This window comes from Telmatherina bonti (assembly GCF_933228915.1).
Source record: "Telmatherina bonti genome assembly, chromosome: 21".
Taxonomy (NCBI): Eukaryota; Metazoa; Chordata; class Actinopteri; order Atheriniformes; family Telmatherinidae; genus Telmatherina; species Telmatherina bonti.
Window position 1 is genome coordinate 11,810,092 of NC_136630.1, and position 10,171 is coordinate 11,820,262.

Here is a 10,171-nt window from a genome sequence, read left to right on the forward strand (position 1 = left end):
TATAGACTGTTCTGTATCAGGTAAGCTAATACAGGCACATGTCATATAGATTTATAACCACAGAGATGCAACCAAAAAGAGCAGGAAGTTGTGTTGTTATAAATAACAACAGGGACAAAGAAATGAGGCCATGCCCATGATTTTTATGTTGTCTCCAAAAGAGAAATAAGTTTGAGACAAGTCTCGAATGAAACAGCTGTTTGTGTGCGGGGCCGCCCACTGTAAAAGGCTGGGCCCACAAAGACGCACACTGTGAAATTCAGCCATGGGACACATTATTATGATTACCCTGATCTCCAACCCCTTTTTCTGTCCAACCTTTCTTGTCTAGGAGAAGCAGAAAAGAAAAATACAGCTTTTATTTCAGCGATTGACTGTGACCTGTTCCTTGTTATCCAACACACAACTGTCTCACTGTGTAAGATGCAATGAAAGTTGGAGGCCAAGTCAGCGAGTGGGTGGATGTAGGCGCTTGCTCAGTTATTACTACCATATGTACTATGCACTACGTTCCCAAAACCTGTGAAGCTGTTAACTGCTCCTGAGTAAAGAAGAATCACTTCCTTTTTGTCAAAGTTGTGTTTTCGGATTCACTTATTATGTTTGTACATCACTCAATTATTGATTAATAATTCAATTATCAAATTAATTAATTTTTAAATTATTAATTCAATTATTAACTTAATTATTAATTATTGATACTCAATTATTGGAATTTCTTTAGACCTATTTCCTGTTGTTGGACCAGATTAGTTTAGAATAAAGACACACTTCGCTGTATATCTTATTTGGAAACTAATATAAACAAAAATCAACACAGCAGAACTGTGAGAGGAGGCGAGGGGATCGTAGTTGTTATTTTTAACTATACTGTTGTTCAATTTATGTGATCTTTCTTAGAAATAAATTTCTAAAAAATATCAAATGCCCACTAAAGTCTCCCCCAGAGAACCATGGTGTTGATGGACCACTTTGAGGAAACCAACAGCCTGTTTATAGCAGTTAAGCCATGCCTATAGTCTTCTTCAGAATTTCTGATAAGTATTTGTTGAGCAGCCGCATCTCGTATGGTCAGAGCAGAAAAAGGAACATAACCAACAGAGAACAGTGGAATTCTGCATATATTTCTCCAGGTGACGTGTTTTGGTTCACCATGGTTTGGATAAGGTCTGTCTGGGCTTTAAGTGTGCAAAAGTAAAGATTTGGAAACGGGAAGAGGAAGTTGAGCGAACAGGTAAAGTGGTTCAGTTGAGAAATCTTACAGAACCATGTTCAAGCTGTTGTTTTGCACAAAGTGGTGCAGATCTGGATGACCATCCCATGTTTAGATGAGAACATTACTTTTACTGACACAGTTGTGTTCATTTCTTGTGTCCCAAAGTTGTTTTCTTTAATAACATACATTTTCAATATGAAAGGGTAGTTTACTTGTTTTTAAATTGATAACAGCTTTACTAAACTAACGTACAAAGTAAGAAACCATGTCTGAGAATAGAACAAGTGGAAATGCACCTGGATCCAAACCTCACTCTAGTTTAGTAGCTTGTAACAAGCTATGTTATTTTGGCTTCATGACTACAAGTTTAGACGTAAACATTGCAAGGGTTTCCCCAAGATGGTAGACAAAGCCTCAGTGATGCCACATGTGTATTTTCTTCTAATTATCCACCTTCTCTCTTCTAATTATCAGCTTCTCTTCCAAAACCTTTTAAATGTCAGATTGGCAATGTTGCATTGGGTATTACTGATAGTCTCAAGTTTTCACTCACCTTTCTAGTATTTAATAAAACCTTTTTTTTTTTCTTTTTTTTTTTTTTTAATAAAAAGAGGAAAAATACAACTTTGCACCATCTCTGCCATTGTTTTGTTTTTTTGTTTTTTTTGTTTTTTTTTTACATTTTTTTCTTTTGGTTTGTATTTTTGCAATCCTGCTAGCATTAAAGCAGCAGATGATAAGCAAATTCCCCATCACAGTAAGCAAATGGTGAGGATCTGGCTGAGCACAGAAAAGCTTTGGCAGTGTTTGGAGGAGCGTTGTTATCAATAATGTGCTTCCCAGTGGGAAAACATATTGTATGACCAAATGCTCTGATGGTGAGAAGAAATACAGTACAGCACAGCTTTAAGACGTTGCAAAAACAAAAAGAGCATGCGCGCAGAGTTACGAGTTGTTTTCGTTCATGCTACTTTGCAGCAAAGTCAAACAATTCCAAGCCTTCATAGATTAGATCTCAACAGCTCAAGGTCAGTGTGACACAATGACAGCGTCACATGTATTTTCTTACATGCATGAATCAATCCCATCTTCTCCTAGATCACATGGCCTGTAATGGTCACCACCCAGATTTATTATTGATGAGTCCCTTCAGTGATTTATTTTCTGATGGAAAATGTATGACACTATAGACGATGCAGAGCAATAAAATAAGACATCCAACTTGTTTAAAGACATAAAAAAAATGTTAATCAAATCTCAAGGACTTTACAGTTCTGATATAAGACAACATCACTGCCAGATGACATATGAATCAATGTCTTTGATCAGTATTTAAGTAATGAATCGCTCTATTTATCAACCTGTGAAACAGCAGTAAACTGTAAAATTTGCCCTCCATAAAGCAGACACATAATGTAGCAGCAAGTTTTCATGAGCTGGAAATGTTTGAGTCCTCAATACAAATAAAGACGAGATGCACGCAAATACTTTTAGTGAGATGACAAATATCAGTCAATACAGATTATTACAAACTCCGCTGCATCATAAAAGGTTTCTTCAGGCTCTTACATGTGACTCTATCTGTTTTTACAGTCAGTTTTAATTTACTTTGTGAAAGTTCAGTTACATTTCTAATCAACCCAAGTTTGTTCAAATTTGCAAAATAAAGGAACAACATAAACCTTAATCTCAGAAATAAATTTAATACTTATTTCAGATGGTTTACCCAAGCAAAAAACACTGAGCATAAATAAGCTCTGACACAACTACTCACAAACTGCAAGAAATAGGGGCCGTTTCTGTCTATAAACACGGTCAAGCCATTAACATTGGAGACTTTTACCTTTTTGTTTCACATAATTGTTCTGAGACACCGATTTTTTAACCATGTTTGGGTTTTTCTGGTTTTTCTAGATTTAATCTATGCAACTAAAACTGTTGCATTTTATCTTATCAGTCAGTCATTATTTCTGAAGCACTTATTCCGATTAAGGGTTGCAGGGAAGTTGGAGCCTATCACAGCAATCACATTGCAAAGGGCAGTATACACCCTGGACAGGTCGCCAGTCCATCACAGGGCCAACACAGAGAGACAAATAACCATTCACACTCACACTAACTCAAAGGGACAATTTGGAATAACTAATCACCAATTAACCTAACATGCATGTCTTTGGGCGGTGGGAGGAAGCTGGAATACCCGGAGAGAACCCATGCATACACGGGGAGAACATGCCAAGTCCACACAGAAAGGCCACCGTTTCAGCCTTCACCCCCAGCCGAGGCCTGAACCAGCAACCTTCTTGCTGTGAGACCACAGTGCTAACCACTACGCCACTGTGCAGCCAGGGTTAAATATTCTCAACGTCAAATAGTCATGAGAGCAAGCAGACAGCCTCTGTTGAACAGTGTAGCTCTTGTGTGAGCAGCTAAAAGAACCGGGATATAACCAAGGAGAAGGATTCCACAGTCATATGCTGCAATGTATTCAGAAGTTACACAAACTTCTTTGGTCTACTTTGCTGCCTCTTTTTATGTCGCTTTCTAAAATGTGTATTACTCTTCATGTGACGGAGTCCTTCAACTAGTAGAGCAAAACTCTTCCTGAACACTGGGAAAGTGTTGTGCATGGTGCCTCTTGGTAATTTCAGACACACGTTGATTAGAAACATGTAAGTAAATTTGATCATGTATGTGTACAAGATAACACAGGCAAGCACTGACATTGTTACATGAAAGTCAGAAAAAATTGCAAGGACATGCAGAACTGTGAAGAACTGGCTGAATTTGCATTTACAGTTGCAATCACAACATCAGAAACTCTAGAAGAGAACTGATTACCGATTAATATAAATGAGAATTGGGTGGTTTATCAGCATGCTTACCAACAGTCAACGACATGTAAGTCACCAAAGACTGAAGCAGAAGTTAAAGATCAGAGATCAGGGATGATGTTAAGACAGTCTTCTGTTCTGTCCTTCCTCATCCTGGATGACTTTTGTACAACTCACTTCCTTCCTCCCCATCGTGTAATCACATGAAACCTAATCAGAAGTATCTAAATTCATACCTGCCAATGCTCCATGAAGACAAAGCAAAAATCTAATCATCAAACAAAACTGTGCATCAATACATTTTTATTGCATCTGTTTATTTGAGCTCTCCTTAATCAGAAGAGGTGTTTTGTAATAAACCGTAAAAATTTAACAAGCTGATATTTAAGCAATAGATTTACCAGAAAATGCATTTAAAATTAATGTGAGTTATTTTTTAAGACAGCGTTATTGTGCAGTAAGTTCTTATCCATCTAGGACTTCATTAATCCAGAGAGGAACATGAATGTCCTTTCAATACTCTGGACCAAAATGGAAGACCAGCCACATATTTCCTAATGAACACTTCACCTTCCTTCTTACCCTTCCATCTCTATGGATTAAACTGAACAATTTCCTCCATCTTTATTTCACATAAGTAAAGATACAACATGTCAGCAGCTGAAATTGCATCCTTATCTAGCGACCCAAGTTCAGCAAGACGAAGGATTTTCATGGTTCTATGCTGTCATTTCATTTCCGACATGCTGCAAGATCCAGACTGCCACTCGTTTAATTATATCATGCAGGACAGCTCTGATTATCTTCCTATATAAATTAGTGCTTTATGGTGCTTGCCTGCAACGTATCCATCAGCATGCAGGGCATGTCAGCTAACCCCTGAATGTGGGCTCGCTGCTGCCTCCCACTGCACTCATTTCCACACATTCATCACGGTTTCAACAAAGCCTCAACACTATAAAAATTCCCACAGAGTCAGAAGTTAAAAGGTGATTTTGACGAAAGAGATGTGAGATCATCCTCTGCATCGCACGGTTCTTGGCTCAATGTGAGGTCCAACAGCTCAGATGTTGAAAGGCTCTGTCGCTGTGATGATGTCAGTAATATTTGTTGTTCATGTTGAAACTCAGAACAGATTTTGAGTGAATGAAACAACACTTCTCTCCACTCTTTTCTCTTTTATTCTCATCCGTCTATAAATAGCTAAGTTAACGTGGTTGCTCTGAATCCCATTCTTTCTCAAGATTAAATTAAATGTCCTTCTAATCTGCCTTCTTGTACTCACACGAAAAGTTTACGAGGTATTCCACAACCTTCAAACTGTGTTGCATTTCTGAGAGCACAAGGAAAATACAGAGGAACAGAAATGATGATCATACACATCTCTCCTTGCAACAGTCTTGAAAGAATGAATAGGAAATGGGCTGCTTTAGTAAGCATCCATTATTCATTAAACTCAGCACTACAACCTCTGTAGTGGCACAGCCAGACCATCATTTCCTCCCTTTTTTGCTATTTTACTCAGCATTTTACTCACTTCCCCCCCCCAAGCTTTCATGTTATCTCCATATGATCAGCACCTGAATGCTCAGAGTGTATAAACTGTAAAACATCCAACAAGTACAGAGACCACTGGATTTGATGTCAGACCGCTAAAAGAATACGACCAGACATCAATGCCTCAGCAAAGAAATGAGGCACCACAGCAGAGCATTTTAAGAAGGGTAACAGAAACGTTATTGCTTACACTGACATAATGCAGATAATAAAACTATCTGGCAACACATGCACTGATACGGCACGTGACAGTGTGGGGACTTTGCTGAATCTTCTCGGTGGTTGCAGACTTTTAGGGCTGCAGAAATAAGAGGAGGACAGTTACTCTCATTCTGCACTTTGTATGTTTGCATCTAAGCAAGCATATCACAATTCAAACGTAACAATTGTGTGTGATCTGAAGCAACAAACTGGACCTAACAAGCACAGCTCAAAGCTTCAGTTTTACATAATTTCCACCATCCTTATCTCCCCAGATGTTATACATTATAATACTTATATTGGTTATGAGTATACTGACTGCCTCCAATATTCACAAGCTCCAACAAGCAGCCTTCAAACTTACACTAAAGGAGCGCCGAGCCCTTTGTTTTTTCCAGAAAACCAATCTTTGTTTTGTGCTTTATCATTCAGATTAAATAAAAGATGGCTGAACATGTTTTAGACAAACTCAGACATGTTTGCTTTCACTTCAGATTAATATGGCCACACCAAGTTTGCTTGTCATATTTCAATCAAGAACAGCAGCCACATGGGAGGAGATTAGCATTACAAGTTTTGTTTTATGTTAACATCAAATAATGTGTAATTTATGATCATCTACTGCGTAACATGCTTTCCACCAATGCATTCTTCCAGAACCGGCTCCATGTCCCGGGACTTGTCCTCCAATGGCTTTGTGGTGTACTTTGCACTCATGTAGTATTTGACAGTTGTACAATGGAAAAACTATGTGTTGCCTGGAGGGTGAACACCCATATTACAACTTGTGGAGTGACATCATTCAGTGTGTCCCTGCGCTAGTTCTTTTATTCACTACAGGGAGGTTGAGTTGTGGTTTCCATCTGAGGCCAACTCTGTGGGGATCACAAAACAATGACATAACAGAAAAAATATTTCATCTGCTTCAAACTGTGTTTAATTTTATTGAATGCTTCTGATAGAGTACCAACACTTTCTTTCCTTGAGGCCTCCAAAAACAGTAAAACCAGGCTTTAATGATCCAGGGCTGCATTAAGGGCAGAACCTGTGACAAGGCATCTCAGTCACAAGTATATTCATCCCATCCCACAAAACCGGTAGTTAATAGTAATAGTAATAGTAATCCCTAGCATAGTACTTCTATCATAATAAATTGCTTTAAAACCAACTGGTTTAGTTAAATTCTTAACCTTTTTTAAAATCTGAGGTTGGGAACAGATGCTGCCAAAAATGGCCATTTTGGAAACAGACCTTAAATGGAACGATGTGTGGACAAAAATATATATATTTTTTTTTTTTTTTTTTTTTTTAAACAGCTATTTTCAATATAGACTTTCGCTGAATTTAAAGCAAGGAAAAAATGTATAATGTATGCCAAATGTATAAATATTAGATCTTCTCACACTGCACAGATGATTTAACTCTACACGTCTTTCCAGATTAAAAGTTGATACAGCTGATGCTCTGACATGTTTTTTGAAGCACAAGTGGACCTAATTTGCACAGAAATGTTAGATTTAATTTTCAGAGACAGCACATAATATTCCTGTAAATAATCATGAGCAAAAGAGATGTCTGATGTCTTTTCACCTGCACTTGCCGCTTTAGAACAAGGTTGCAGTGGACCTGCCATGGAGTGGTTCCTGGTTTGTTATGCTTGAGTGTGCAGTGCATCATGGCTAGCACCGGGGAATTGTAGGCTCTGACTGCTGCTGGACCTACCATAATTTTAACAAACTCACCTCAAGTTCTTTGCTTGTAAATATGTTTTGTTCCACTCAACTTTCACAGAGGAGCGAAAATGTTTAATAAAAACGCTCTTTTGAACGAGTTCATGCACAACACTGTTGGCCCTCCTGTTATCTCAAAGGAGCATCTCTGAACAGATGGTGGAAGGATTGTGATGCACGGGAAAAAGGAAGAACGTTGATATATCTTTGTCCATGTGTTTCTCCGCATCAGCCGTCCAGCCGAGTCTTCATTACTATCAAGAGAAAAAAAACAATCTGCCCTCTGTCAGTTTGTATTCCAAGTTCAGTGCAACAATTTCAGGCTAATAATGTTCACATTCATACTTGGGAGTGACAACCAACCCCAAACTCTAACATGAAGAAGAAAAAGGAGCCCTGCAACAGATGGCGAGGATGCCATGGAGGTGTGAGTTCAAGAATGCAGAGTTTGTCTGGGATCACATGAACAGACAGAATGCAATGAGACATAATAAATCCACAAGGTCTCCCAATATGTTTAGGACAACAAGCTGGTCAAAAGCCCTGAAAAACCAAATGTATTAGAGGCTCTTTAAAAGTCAAGGAGGTCACAGCAAACTTCAAATTACCTTCCCTTGTCATGAAGCTAATCAATAGAATAGTAACTTGGACAGTGAATGTGTCTTCCCTTACAGCTGTGGAAACACTGGGTAAGACAGGTCACACAGGGAGGAGAATGGAGACAGAAGGAAAAAGAAGACAGGCAGGTACTGTCGCAGTTTGAATAGCTGTACTCCATCCCTCTTATGACTTTGTGTTTAATACGGCTTCTTCTGATTCAGTTCAATTCAATTCAATTCAACTTTATTTGTATAGCACCACTTCACAACATTGTTGTCACAGGGCACTTTACATACACTAATCAACATACACATCATTTCAAGCCAATTCATACATATCCTATAATAGAAACCAATTGATTGCATCGAGTCATGACTTCAATCCAATCCCCCATCCTGAGCATGCACGCGGCAACAGTGGGAAGGAAAAAACTCCCCTTGAACAGGAAGAAAACCTCCGGCAGGACCCGGCTCAGGGAAGGCAGCCATCTGCCTCGACTGGTTGGGGTGGAGACGACAGGAAAGACAGATCAATATGTACAACTGCACTTATTCATCACACTCCCATTTCAGTGTGATTGAGATCTCAACTCATTTGTGTTTTTCTGAATGCTACTAACGTTCTCGGAACAGGAAACAACCCACCACAACAACAACCCATTTCTGCTTTCCAGTGTTTGGTAATGACTGCTGGATGTTTTCAGTTACAGTTTGCACTTTTTACCTGCTCAAACACAACATCAGACCTAGCATGTGCACGGCTACATGCAAACCCTTCCCAAATACTCTAAATTTATTTTGGGCTTTTAAGAGTCACTGTCTCATTATTTTAGGTCATGCTCTTTGCATGACCTAAAATGTGTTTTGATAATAATTAAAATATTTAACTCTTTAACCCATAAGAGTGTGACATATATGATACATACAGTTTCTGGGACCTTTTCCATCGCTATGTGGTAAAAACTTTGTTCACAACAGTTCACAACTGTTGTATACAACAGTCTTCTGCCCTCCAGTGATTTTTTTTTTTTTGTTAATCTGACAAAATATAAATACCAAAACTTAAAAAAAAAAAAGTATATTTCCTCATTTTTTTGTTGGATCAGGCTTTAAAGGGTTAAACGTGAAAGACGAAAAAGCAGCCTGCATTCTGCAGCACGAGCCGCAAGCACAAACAAGCCTCTGGTTGCAAAATGCTACAACATAATGTGATTTAGCAAGCTTTTGGCAGTCAAGCAATGGAAAAGGAGATACATATGCAGTTTGCATCTAAATAGATTGCACTATAGCGCTTTTTTTTTTTTTTTTTTTTTTTTTTTTTTTACTAAATACTGTAATTGCTTGTTTTTATATTTTCTTGTCTGGACCCCAGGAAGATTAAGTCACTCTAACACTAACACTCTATTTTGTTGAGGAAAAAAAACAAATGGGGTGGGCCACACTCATCTCTAATTATAACAACTTTACATGAATTAGGTTCTATGTAGCCTCTATGAGGAAAAAAAGGATGTGTTTTGAAAACCTTTAAGCAGAGTGAAGCTCATGTGCTCTCAGCCTTAGAGAGAACGTAACACAGCATGAAGTTAAAATCAGAATCGAAGAGTTTCCAGGTGCCGTCGTACGCAGACAGAGGGCGGGAGACTAAAGGGCTTTCAATTCGAGGTTTATATCCAACAAGCTGTTAGGCTCCAGGTATGTGCGACATGTTCCTCCCTTCCTTGCCTTGGATTTCATTAATCACCACATGCAGCATGTTCATTTCACACAACACACCCACACTCAGACAGTATGTGCTTCACAAGCCTCCAAATGTACCATTTTGCAATTTATAGCAGGGAAAGAAAGAAATACTGGGGAAGAACATCCTGGAAGTGTTTAACAGTAATTAAATGTGGGTTGAAAATAGCTGCTGCAGTTAAAAACCTGCAGCTTTTTATTAAAAGATTTCATATAAACTCAGTACAAATAACCATCACACTATCATGTCTTTAATAAACTGGCCCACCCACAGGACTATTTAATTAAAGTGACATG